Source organism: Leuciscus leuciscus (assembly GCF_965113295.1).
Source record: "Leuciscus leuciscus genome assembly, chromosome: 5".
NCBI classification, from domain to species: domain Eukaryota; kingdom Metazoa; phylum Chordata; class Actinopteri; order Cypriniformes; family Leuciscidae; genus Leuciscus; species Leuciscus leuciscus.
The window spans coordinates 21,772,548-21,786,855 of record NC_138729.1 but is presented as its reverse complement, the minus strand read 5'-3'; the positions used below and the strand labels follow the sequence as shown (position 1 = coordinate 21,786,855).

General features: G+C 39.0%; 1 protein-coding gene across 4 annotated transcripts in view; it reads right to left on the bottom strand.

Moving 5' to 3' along the window:
- Window positions 1-14,308, bottom strand: part of mef2cb (myocyte enhancer factor 2cb) — a 78,970-nt gene that overhangs the window by 56,794 nt on the left and 7,868 nt on the right. Inside the window, exon 2 of one of the 4 annotated variants that reach the window (XM_082170025.1) lies at window positions 12,746-12,845. The gene's annotated coding sequence lies outside the window, so the exon portion shown is untranslated. Of the gene's footprint in view, window positions 1-10,787; window positions 11,096-12,745; window positions 12,846-14,308 lie in introns of those variants that run through there. The other 3 variants (XM_082170027.1, XM_082170026.1, XM_082170024.1) reach the window with 3 other exon arrangements.

Sequence of the window (14,308 nt, the reverse complement as noted above, 5' to 3'; positions counted from 1 at the left end):
TTGAGGTGACCTGAAGACATCTAAACTGATCACAAAACGCATTTAGATCTTTCAGGGAGAACATGATTTGAAGTTGAAACCCATTCAGCAAAGATGTCCTTCAAAATGTTGACCTGACTCTTTTTTTTCTTTTTTCACCCTCCACATTTCTCTCTCACCGGTCCCAAAGCTCTGTGAGGAAACCGAGTAACCCAGATCGGGAGGAAGAGAGCGCGGAAGAGGAGATGAAGATTACGTGAGCCCAGACACTATCTCAAATCTCCTGCTGCAAAATGTTATGCCATTATTCCGCCCTCCCCGTCCTCGGCTTTCCAAAGTGATGTCACAGTTTGGTTTAAGCGCAAGCCGATCCGCTTGATTGTTGGAAGCATTGCTGCGCTGTTGACATTGCGGATCATTAAACTGTAATTGTTGCAGTTAGCGTTTGTCTAAACATGAGTGCCAATATGACTGGGTGACGCCTATCTCTCTTTCCTCCTCTCTAACGGTTTCTTCTTGACTCACTCCTATGGCCTCACGTCTTTTTATGCAGGACTAGGGATGTGGACTAAATCGACTAGTTGGAGGTTTGCATGAATGACTAGTCGGCTTGTTTGATTAGGTTGTTTTCAGGTGCACCAAATGTTTCTTAGGGAGCCTTTACATAAGATGTGTTGAAAAACAGCTTGACGCACACTGGGGTTTTGAGACAAGTTTTTAAAAGAAGAGTTATTTTTAACTTGACATGTCATTTAAAAAAAAGCAACACTCATGGCGGGAAGCTCAAAAACAGATCGAGATGTGATTCAACGTCATATGATGCCCATCAGAATGCGTATGGCTGTAGCAATGATGCTTTAAAGGAAATTCATTTTAGATAACTGTTTTACTGTGCAAATTGTGTAACCATGAAAGTAAAGCTCACTGTAAGCATGCTAATTAAAGCATAACCGCTTAAAATGTAAAAAAAAAAAAAAAAAAAAAATGTATACTGCTTAAAAAATGTGTATATATATGTTCACATATTCACACATATGTGTGTATTTAAATAACTTAAAAATATTTCATTATTATGAGAAAATATTAACATATTTAGATACATTTTATGATATATAAATAAATATGAAATAAATATAAATTTATATTAACAATATTTAAAAATATAAAATAAAATAAAAACATATCTCAAAATTCGGATCTCTTTGGCTAAGATACCTGCAACCCCCCCCCCCCCCCCCCCCCCCCCCCCCCTCCCCCCTTTGGTGTCTTCACAGCTTGTAAAGGGGGAACAGGCAGCCCCGGGCCCAGTCTCTCATTACGGTTTCAAGATGCCGACGCATACCCTCCCACCCCCCGTTTGTAGTGGTGAGGGGAACCACCAGGGGCTGGCACAAGTTACTCCAGTACCGGCTCGGCCTGACCTCATCAAAGCACGCGCTCGTAATTTGTCACAGAAAGCAACCAATTAAGATGCGTTAAGGGATGAGGAAGGGGAGGGGAGGGAGCGACTGAAGGGTAGACGGGGCAAAAGCAGTGAAAAGATAGCATTTGATTAAAGAGTCAGCGCAGCTGCGGTGAATCAAAACGGTCCGGACTTTCAAAGAAAAACCTCAAACATGAACGGGAGGTTTAGAGCACAGAGCTAGTGTGATCAGATAAAGCGCTGTTGGTTAACCCTTGATGAGGAAGAAAGAATGGACGGAAAAGAGTAAATATACAATTTTCACGACTTTTACTGATAATACGCACACATGTTGAATGGACTAACTTAGCAACAAGCTTCTGGACCCGTCACAGAGGTGACCCTTCAGGCCAAGCTCCTCCCACTTTGTTGTGTCAGCTATTTTTAGTTGACACAAAGATATGTATTTTAGTCGTAATATATATATATAGTGCTAAGTTTCCTTTTAAGTGTAATTGTTAAATTTTTTCCATGTTTCCGCCTCACAATGACATTCAAGATGTCCTGCCATGCATCACTGCAATTAATCTCAGTCTCTCCCCTGTGTGCACGAAGAAAATGTTCCACAACTCGTACCTTTTTTTTTTATTCTCCTATCAAATCCTCCATACAGGAGTATCCATGTGTAGCGTGTGATGTGTGCGCGTGTATTTCACTACTTATTTATTTATTTTTTCAGGCTTTACCTTGTTGTTCAGTAGTGTGTCAGTGTTGCACGCATTTGCATAGCTTCCTTTACTGTGTGTTTCTTGTGTCTTGCAGCTGTGACGGGCCTGTTTTTTTTTATATGTGATCAGAAAACAGTGACAGCAAAAGTTTTCCGATACCGCAAGCCGGATTAAACGGCTTCACTTTCTGCTTCACACTTTTCAGTCATCTCGATAAAAAAAAAATAAAAAAAAATGATGCTAGTCAAACAAAAAAAAAAAAGAAGAAAAAAAAGAAGAAAAATCTCTGCTCAGAGGAAGAATAAAATATTGTGAGATGCATATCACATGTTGTTTTTTCAGGCATTTATATAAAAAATAATCACTCTTGTAATTGCTGTTATTCTGATGGTAATCGCTCACTCTAGCTAAATAATGACCCGCTTCTCAATTTGACTCGATAAGAGCGGAAAAGAAAACAAGTGAAAGCAAGTGCTTACAGCCGGTGTTGTATAAATCAGGTCTGTGTGTGTGTGTGTTTTCCAGAGGCTTATCTACACCATCTTGTTTTTTAGGGTTTGGGAAAGTGCAGCCTGCAGAAGGTTGCGAAGGGAGCGAAGCTTTTTCTCAAGGCTCCAGCCACTCGGCAGCACAGGGATCGGCCAAGCGATCTCCCTCGGCTCCCGATCCAGCTGCAGCGTTCACATAACCCCAGCTGTCCCCCTCGGCTTATGATAGCACAACTTGTCTCTCCCTCCCTCCTTTGCGCTTGCACCCATGGACTTTTCCACTCCCTTCTGCACTGTGGGCACACATCAGCCCACCCCCCCTCCACCGTACGTTGTTTTTCTTATTCAGCATTGTATGTTTTTTTACAGGTTTCTTTTGCCCCCACCCCTGAGAAAAATCTATGGCTGTTTGACCCTGAGATGGGATGTGAATGCCCACCCCTCCTCCTACCAAGCCTCCCTTTCCTTGCTCTGGCGCCGACATTGGGGGACTGTCTTTCTCCTGTCTCCTCTTTCCTCCATCTCCTATCCTATCCTTGACTCTCCTGGGTCTGCTCCCAGCTCCGGCGTTAGGCAGACGTTCCAGCTGCGCATTATCCCAAATAAACAACTCATTACACATGTAATTAACTGAGGGGGCTAGCCAAGCATCGGAAGCTAATCCACACCAGCATTCCCAGTCCTTCTCTTTTCCGATTCTGCTGGAGGGGAGCTTGGAGAAAGAAAAAAAAGTGGGCTGCGTTCAGGACAAGGAAGAGAGAAAGTGAAAAAGGATTTCGAATCGACTTCCCAACAAAATTAACCTTCTTTTTTTGCCCTCTCTCCGTCATTCTCCACAAATTGTTCTCGGCTCTTCCTTGTTTTCTCGACCATCTCAGAATTGGGTCATCGACGGGCTGCCTAGCAGAACGTGGAGAAAAAAAGGTCTGCTCTTTCCTTAGCGAAAAACAGTTGTAGGCTTTTTACGAGTGGCCTGCTTATCCAATTAAACTGTCATAAACACATTAATATAGCGGCACATGCCAGTTCAGGGAGAGAGGAAAATAGGCTAACTGCCGCTTTATTAACATGAGGTTTCTTCACCTGCGCACTGAAGCTTGACAAGAGCAGTTCCTCTTTCTCACGAAAGATGATGATGAATCTAATAAGATTACACCTCCTACGTTAACAGGCCTGCAGAGCACAGTGCTTTTAATCTGACCTAGGTAACAATAACCTGTGGATAAAGGCAACCATGTCAATATAATGAAATTATGTCCATTGTGTGTCCTCTACTCTGGTGGGACTAATCCAAAGTTGTTGAAAGAGAAAATTGCAGTAAAAAAAAAAAGGTTGAGTGTAATTGGTTGAGTACTATATATTTTAGAGATCATTTTTGCGCATTTATAATGCAGATGCAAGTATTACGCCTCTTTTCCACTCAGAAAATTCTCGTCAAACTAAATTTGTTCTAATCTATCCAAGGTTTCAGGCCTATGTTCAGGCTTCTCTGCGGTCTACAGGTGCTAACGTAGAGTCCAGAGGTCCAATACACAACCCCTCTAGAGAGACACCAGCGGGAAACTGGGGCGAGCTAGCAGGAATGTTTGCCGAGTCAAATTCAATCATGCCACATCATTAATTCACAATCTTAACAGTTGGCAACAGGGCTGGGGACATAAGTGCAGAGCTGCTCACACGGAGGTTTGTTTTAATCAAATATATAGCGTTCAAAAGTTTGCACTCTTTAAGATTTTTTAATGTTTTATTATATTATATTACAATCAGCAGTGCTACATTTATTTGATCAAAAAATACAGTAAAAAGTAATATTGTGACAACTACAATTTTAATTACAATTTTAAAAGATTCTAATATATTTTAAAATGTAGTAAATATATTTTATTTATTTAGTAAAGCTGACTTTCTTTCAGCAGCCATTACTACAGAAATCTTTTGCAGCATTATAAATGTATTTACTGTCACATTTGATAAATTTTATGCATCCATGCTGAAGTAAGAATTTCTTACCCCAAACTTTTAAACTTTGGAATTGTCTGACCCCAAACTTTTTTCAAAACAAATGAAATATTATGTAAAGTAAACTAGTTGCTTAGCAAACTACCTTAAAATTTTCATTCACTGATTTTTACACAGAGACTAAACGTGCAATTTATCTTTAGCATAATTTACTTTAATGAATGTTATCTTAAGGAACTACGTATACTTGATCTAACGCTTAAAACACGTTTGTTTGTGTAATCAAATGTTCTCATATTGACAGAGTTATAATAAATCATATTTTTAACAATTAATCATTTATAAAAACAGTTCATTTAGATCCACATTCATATAAAACACTCTGTAAGTTCCTGACAAACCTTTTTTTATTATTATTATTATTTATTTAGTGAAACTATTTTCACATAGTGGCGTTGAATGTGGTAAATCTACTGGAGGTGGGAAATGTTCCTAAACAGCTCAAGTTTGTAATGAAGAAAAATTAAATTAGCACTTCACTTCTAAAAATATTCCATGATGTGGACATCGCCCTATTAGATTACACTCCTTGCCTACGCACAATTTTTTTTTCTCTATTCTCTTCTCTTTACCAACCGTGAAGACCATACACCAGTCTAAAAGCTCTGTCGCAACGTATAGTCATATGACTATTTTCCATTTAATAAGTTCCTGTTAAAACCACACATATCAAGGTCTGTTTAAGGAGAGCGTGATGTAGAGAGGATACAACGTGAACATTAGGCGGTGGGGGACAACAGAGCTCGCCAGAGTCTCGGCAGGTATCTCCCTTCCTTTCCTTGTCTATTTATAACCCGTGAGCCGCTCTGATCCAAAAATAAGACAGTGACCAATTTTAACCTGAACAATACTGCAGGCTCACAATCGTAGTCCCTGGCGCACATATGCACACACATGCAGACAAAGTCAATCTCATGGCTGAGCTATTTCTGGCGGGACAGCAACATTTAGGAAGTGTGGGCTACGGGCCAGCAAGCAGTTTAATGACACGCCTGCGTCACATGGTCTCATGTCACAGGAGCTCCCGCCATTGTCAGGGTTGAGCGCGGGCATAAACACACACACACACACGCACGCACGCACGCACAAGGTTATTTGTTTTTCCAGAGGGGCAGTAACAGAGCAGCTGCAGGTGAAAGGAGCCACCTCCACACTTCACCATATAAAGCTGAGCACTCCACATCCCGTCCTGCACTGGCCAGCAAACCCTGAAGTTTCAAATGAAGTGCTGGTCTTATTAATTATGCATACAAGTCGGTGCCGCACATTTCCTTTCCTTCTTTCTCTCTCATTCTTTTTTCTCTCTCCATCTCTCTCTTTTATTCTCTTCTTTTCCAGATGGAGCATCTGTAATAAAATTAATGACATCATTGGCTGTACTTCGGAGTAACTACTGGAAGAAAAGTCATACATCAAAGTAAACAGTGTACTGTGGAGCGGTGGGGGGGTGAATAAGTATGAAGAAAAAAACGGATTCTTCCTTGACTGTTAGATATAAAACAAAGAAAGAAAATGAAATGTGTGCATATATATATATATATATATATATATATATAGGCCCTATATCTATTAATCTAATATATCACTCTACACAGTCTAAAATTAATTGCACCCATCATTTATTGTGGAATAAAACCGATTTAAGACAGAGCAGACAGCCAATGGCTGAAACTGGCTGGTCTGATTGGTTATTTTGGAGGTGGGTGACAGCCTGCTGAAGGGCCCTATGTAAACGGCACCACAAACATAAAGGCATTAAGTGTCACAATGCCAGGCTCACAGACACATCTCCCCTTCTGTATTCATGACTTTTCTTTTTCTTCCTTGAATCTCGAGTGTCCGGCGCGGCACGCTTTTTTCCCGAAGTTTCAGCCTCCGCTGCTGACAGGCCGCTGTTGAGAAGGGCGCAGATGACTGCAGAAAGACACACGTGTGCAGCTTTGGCAGGACACCGCTCGTGAGAAGCTGCTCTTGCGAGCCGGCTGAGAGGCTGTCTTTGCAAGCTCGGCTGAATGAAACACCTCAACCTCACACTAATGAAAAGAAACTCTTATTTCCTCCCGACGTTTTATGTTCAAACGTATCTGAATCACGTCTGTCAGTTGTCAGACGCAGTGGCCCGTGTTTACTACCCCCAAAAAAAGAACGCACCAAACAGTATATGATGATGAAAATCACAGGATCGTGACACTTTGAAAGTGTCAAGAAGACCTTCGAGTAAATTGCTAAAAATATACGCCTTGCCACACGGCACTGTGCTACGGGCAGCTCTGGCGACAGAGACGTCGGGGTTATGAATGTTATGTGAAGCTGGGGCATAGAGGGCCCTCTGTCCCCCCTCTCACCGGAGAGCCTTACAGAATGACTGGGCTATGCTGCCCCACTGACAAAGATAAATTACATTTGCTGGAAAATATTTCAGCATTTTTTCCCCTCCCTTAACTTCTCGACTCGTCTCTCATTTTTTATTTTATTTTTGAAGTTTTTTGTCGCTTTTTTGGCCCGAGTCCACCAGTGTGCCAAGCAAGACGCACACACCGTGCCACTGTGCTTTATCATGGAGGAACAATGCGTTTAAGCATGGAGTCGGCAAACATAGATCCGAGATGGTTAAAGAAAAGTTTTACAGGATTGCAAGTAAAACTGACCGAATACGAGAGGCGTGTATTTTTAGCAATTTTACTCTAAGGTCTTCTTGACACTTTCAAAGTGTCACGATCCTGTGACGTTCATCATCATATATTGTTTGGTGCGTTTAGAGAATGTGTGAAATCTCTGAACCTGTTTTTAACTACAGATTTTTTAAATCTCCAACTATAACAGAAGTGGAACAGCCAATAAAACACATAGGTTTTCTGTATATAAAATGCTGGATTGCATCAAATACGCACGACTAGATAAAACGAGCTCTCGAATGCAGGGATGTACCCTTTCCTAAACTGTTTCTACTGTTCTGTGAACTCTTATCTAGCATAATATGTGCTCTGTTTTCCAGCGATACTGACCAAAGTGGAAGCGTTTCAATGCTTAAGGCCAGAAAAGGTTCCCTGCTAGACCACCCAAATCTGAAGAGGAGTTTATAAGAAACAGGAGTCACCTTTTTTTTTCTTTTTTTTTTTTGGGGGGGGGGGGGGGGGGGGCAGCACCTCTTTCATGTTCGCAGCGTGATATGTTGCGCACATTCATTCGGTGTACGCACGCACACTGACTTGTCTGTCATCGCAGCCTCCTCGTGGCAGCCTCTACCATCCTTCACAGCTTTCTATCATATGCTCGTGTACAAATACACAATAAAATATAGTTTTTCTCATATCATGCAAATGCACATCCAAATACACAACTCTCAGAACTATTTCCAGCCACATACAAGCAGACTTCTTTAGCATACATAATAATTACTGTGTGTTCGGTACATACCACGTAAGCCCACAGCAGATCTTTAGAACAGAGAACGTTCAGCTGAAAAATTCAATTTTATGCAGAAGTATTCTTTTCACAATATAATTAAACATCAAAGGCAGGACTATTCCTCTGTGATTGAGCAGCACTCTGGTGAATCAACTCCATACACCACCTTCCACTTTACAGCGAGAAAGAAAGTTGCCAAGCGTCACTGCTAATTACAAAATAGAGACAGAAGCAAAGTTAAATTCATTATGCAAAAACCAGGACTCGTACGCGTTGGGTACGTTCAGCTAATGCCAAATATCATAACCTCTTTGAGGGTAAAAATGACTTATCTGGAGCTGGTTTATTTGCTTTATTAAACTAATTTTTAGCCTAGTAAATGAAGCTGAGAGAGAGTATGGAAAAAACGAAATGAGAAAATGTTTGACTTCATTGACTCAAAATTAACACACTGCTGTGTAATAAAACGGGCTGATATTACTTTTTATTATTATTGCTGAAGAGTTACAACGAAAATAAAGACTGTCTTTCTTTTTGAGCTCATGAAACTTAGGAGATAGTCACAAATGTTTGGTTTAAACACATATTATGACTTATTTTAGAACACGTTTAGATTAATGACTATTCCTTAAAACGAATTACTACATGATTTTTTTTGTGCAATGCCTACCTTTACTTGAAGATCAATAATCATTCATCACACTGCACGCAAAAGTGTAATTTACCTAACAACTGCAAATAAAAAACATTTTCCTTGTGTTTATCAGGACAAACCTAAAGACAATACGTTTGTGCTTTGGAGGGGTACACAAACTGTGCCTGTAAATGCCTCTGACAATCGGCTCAAGTAGCTCAGCCAATCAGAGTGACACGTGGAGAGCTGATCCCTCTTTGAGAGAAGTGTAAGGCCATGTTGTCACTGTTGGTTTTGTGAATCGACAGAAGCCTAATCCCAAGTGATTTCCTAGAGACGACAGGTCTGAGGACGACCGCTCGTGTGTGTGTGTGCGTGTGTGTGCGTATATGTGCACGGCTATGAGAGGACCCTCTGAGTGTAATCATACGAGTCCACATGTGAGTGTGTTCATTTTCCTCTTGGGCAGATTAAGCAAACACTAAATCCCAGGAGAGCAACAGGTGAGACACTCACACACACGCACACGCACATGCACACACACACACACACACACACACACACACACACACACACACACACACACACACACACACACACACACACAGGAGCTTCATTGATTGTGTTCGCCTGTCTGAGAGTATAGTCTGAAAAAGAGTGCACTTGTGGTAGAAGTGACAGAAATACAATACGTGACGCCTTTTTGCGTGGAGAAATTGTATCTCTAGTCAACATTTTGCTTAAACTTTTTTTTTTTAAACTGACATAAACATATTATTTTACTGTAATTTCCTATAAGCAAAGGCATTAAAAAAAAAAATCTAATACAAAAAAGTGACAAAAATAACTCTCTTAATTGTTCATTTAGCAATCACATTTATTCATTTACATCTGTATCTGTCTTCACCTTTACTTGTAAAAGTATGCAGATTATCACATTTTAGCAGCTACCTACTTAAAAATGTAATTAATTATAACAGCTTCTTTCAATAACTGCTCACACAGACACACATACAATTATATATATATATATATATATATATATATATATATATATATATATATATATATATATAGACAAATTCGCACTTCTTTGTCTTGATAAATACTTTGATTTATGGTTGTATGAAAGGAAACTTGACCCTCAACCTAACTGTTGTCTCTAGATTTAATTGGGAATAATAGGCTATATATATATATATATATATATATATATATATATATATATATATATATATATACATACATATACACAGCACACACACAAATGTGTATGTCTATAAACTTGTTTTAAGCAAATATACTTTTAAGTAAAAGCTTAGGCTACTGAGGAGAAGAACAAATAATTAACCCTCATAAAACTGAACATTTAATATGGACTTTTGGATATATAATAAACAGATGGTCTCTCAGCCTGAGTCTGTGTAGTATTTAATGACTTACAAATGTTGCTATTCTTGATCAGAATCAGGATGCTGTGATTTTATTGTATGTATTTATTTTATTTATTTATGTATTTATTTATTTTCCTGGTGAGTTTTTAGTTTTATTTATGTGTGGATTTGCCAGCACAAGTTGGTCAAATTAAATGTTTAGGCGGTAGCACATGAACTATAACCTACCTGCATATAGCCTGATAATAGAAAGCAGAAATAAATATTGTCACACGAATGAATGTTGATCATTTGAACGCCTGTTTTAATTCAATACTGAATTTATAGTGTGATGACCCTCGGACCTTCACACAACATCGCACAGCTATCTGACTGTATTCACGACGGCAGTCACAGTAAATGCAACCATGACCTCTGTAAAGTGTTTTGGTTTATTCTGCGAGCTGATAAAGCACTTTACAGGACCCAAACAAAAGCACGCGCCTGTAAATAATAATACAAATAATAATAATAAGTCTACATATAGAAACACTAGTAGTGATTCTCCTGTCAGTATAGTCAGAACTAACATGTGTTGTCATGTCAACTTTCTTAACGGAGCTACTTTAACTCTCACCCTTGTGATCTCACGAAATAACGGAGATGTAAACTCATCGCATTATTGTTTACTTAACAACAATGTCACACAATGTATCAACGAACAAACACAGGGTAGGGTATCAGTGTCACACTTACTTCATGGCGCGTCTGAAGTGTGTCCGGTGAAGTTTGTCCTACGGTGTGACGGAAGGTGTTGAGCCGCCGGGTGGACTTTACCGCTTCACACTTAAAATCCAGCAAAAATCACCAGCGGCACCTGGGAAAAGTGTCGTTTTCTAAATGCGTGTTTCTTTTCTCGTGTCTAATAAAGCGTTTCAGATGCTGAGGTTGGTGTCGGTCGTCCACGGTGAGGAATGATTAAGCCGTTATTGCGACTGATGATGTTGAGCTCCGCGCGCGCCTCTCTCTCTCTCTCTCTCTCTCTCTCTCTCTCTCTCTCTCTCTCTCTCTCTCTCTCTCTACGCAGGGCAAATAATCGGGTTTACTCTTGAAGGGGGACGGGCTTACATCACTCCAGTGTTTTAATGAAAGAAGCGCAACACTAATGCGTTTTTATCTCCTACCTGATCAAGTTAAATCACACCGTGTATAATCAAACTGTGCACAGACACAATGGTAGGCTACCTTTAGCTTTGTGACTTTTAATTTCTTTTGTACCCAGAGATTTTTTTCCAACAATGTGATTTTATCAGATAATAAGTAGATTTCTAATTAATTGTATTTGAACTGAATATTTTACTATAGCCTCTTATGTAGGCCTAATTGTTGTATGTTAGGGGATATAATATAGTTTGTACAGTATACAAAGTAGGAATGACCCCTTAAAACATGAAAATCCAAGATATGTATGTATGTGTGTGTGTGTGTGTGTGTGTGTGTGTGTGTGTGTGTGTGTGTGTGTGTGTGTGTGTGTGTGTGTGTGTGTGTGTGTGTGTGTGTGTGTGTGTTTTAAGGACTGTAGCTCCATAACTAGTTTCATAGCCCACTAAAATGCAAAACTTAAGTTCAAATCAAAGTGACAGCCTGCATACGTTTATTACATGTTTTCAACCACTTTGAATTTAATTAGTGACAATCAAGTTGAGAATTAACAGAAATTAGTTACATCAATGCAATGGAAAGATGTTGTTATCTGAAAACATGATGAAAACCGTTTTAGAGTGTAGGAGAACTCGGTCTACAGAACATTTTATCCGTAAGTTCTTTCGAAAACCATCTATGAAGCGGTGCTCTAATGAACTCAGATCTGAAGAATCTGTAAAATAACACAAAGGACTCAAGACAACTCAAGAAACCTATAGAGTGAACATTTCTCATATAAGCATAGATTAGTGCCCTCTCACAGCCCAGCAAGACAATCCATCTTCTCACCATATATTTAAATGAGGTTCCTTATCACTGGAGATAAGTACTTTAACACATGCTAAACATGAATAAATCACAGACAGATTTGTCCCACCATGAATGGATTTAAACACATCTACCAAGGAATCAAAAGATGAGAATTAGCTAAACCAAAGACCATCCTGTGAATGTTCAGAAATAATGGTTGAATTCACGTTTAAGGGGTTAACAAAAGAATATAAACTATCATATTGCTGTTTTTCAGTTCCCCATCTTAGAGCGGTCATCTGAATTGCTTCACACTGATATTTCATTGTTTCATAAAACGAACACTGTAGAATTAACATCAAGCACCACTTGAGTCACTGACAGACAAACCAGAGGCAGAGGTAAAACATGAAATCAGTTTAATGAATTAATAAAACCTGCTAATCTGCCTGACAGACTGTAACTGGACCCAGGGGTATCAGCTTCCTTGGGATCCCACTTCTGGATCACAAGACACTGTAATCTTGAATTCCATTTTTATTGGTAATTTCAATATCTAGATCAATACGGCTTCGGTTCCACCAGCTATGTGATAGCACATGCTAAGTTTCATCAGATTCTCTGTTTCACCATACGTATATTTACATGGACAGTTCCTCACACTATACCAATAAAAATATATTTAGCCTCAAGATCAGGCCACTATCATTTTTATTAATCGTACGTCCATTTGAAAAGCATGTGTATTACGTTATACCTACCGTGTTCACAATTCCTTCAGTTCTTCCAGCTCCAGTGCACAGTTTTAGCAGGAAGACCCTCTTAGGTTTCAGTGTGCGCTTGTGTTTGTTTAGTTGGCACCTGGTGAAGAGACACAAAGGGAGAGAGAAATTCTTTCTGTGTTAATAGCTATATCTAGGCACAGTGTTCAAGATACACTGGATGACTGGGGGAACTACAAAAGGAATAAATAAATATATAAACACCGTTATTGAGTCGCCTCTTGCATATTCATGTGGTTGGTAAACTAGATAAAGAACAGGAAGAGGAACAGAAACAACAGTAACTACAGCAACTATACTGTATTTCATTGATGTAGATCTGAATAAGAATTTGCAGTTTAAAACATAAATAATCATTTGCCTTATATATCCCTTGATATGCAGAGAATAGAAATTATTACACATTTGCAAGTAAATTGATTGAAATTGAAATTTTGTTCATGCCATTTCCTGCCATTATCCTTCTCTTTTTTTCTCTCTCTGACCAGTTTGGGCTATTATTCAAAGTTTAAATTCTACAAAGAACGAGTTTTATACAGAAAGTTGTTTGATTGAAAGATGGATGATTTTTTTTTTTTTTTTTTAAAGGTATATGAGTATATAGGAGTTTGATGCTGTCGTGTCGTGTGAGAACAAACAACAGCCGTCATTTTTCCTCCTCCCGCGTGCCTCGTCTTCTTAATCTCCTCACGTAAATGATTAGATTTCGATGGCTTACGTTTCTTCCCTACCGCAGAAACCACCACAGGTTCATCAATGCCGTCAAAATTATACACATTTTTGTTTGATTGTTGATCAAAAAGTACAAAGTAGATAGGAAAAACTAGGATGCCGGGTGTATTCAGAGCGCTGCCGTTACTGTTTACAATGCGTGGAATGGTGCGCTGTGATTGGTTGAGCGGATTTATCGCATTCTGCAGAGAAAGGAGACTGGCGTTTGTCGCGGTTTGGAAAGAAAGGGAGAAAACATGAGAGAATAGCACGGCGGATATCGCATTTTACGTAAACTTTAAAATGGACTTTTCAATACGGACCCTATACAATACTGATTTTTGCGGGAACTCAATTTTTTTTTAAATGGCGTTTAGCGCGTTTTGGAACCAAACTCTTTATATATATATTTAAAGGTGCCATTTATATAACACTTTAAGAAAAAATTGTATCTATAAAATAACTGTATTAAAACATTTAAATATTAGATATTTTTCATATTTAGGTTGGTAACTTTCACTACATTAGTTCAGTCTACCAAGCATTGTGCAGTAGAGCTGACTAATGAGTTTGTTTAAATGTCTAAATTTGCCTGTTAAGATATTCCCCAAAGGCACTTTACTGTAATATCTCAAAAGGGGATTTATGTCAATTGAAACATAAAAAAGTATGTAAAGTTATATTTCATGACCTAATTTACAAACAGACAGACACATACTGTATACATGTGTATACACAAATGAATTATTCTCCCTCTTGTTTTCCTTGGCTGTCGATCGCTACCAGACTGTCGGTCCAAACTGAACCTGCTTGCCATCACTCAGGATCAAC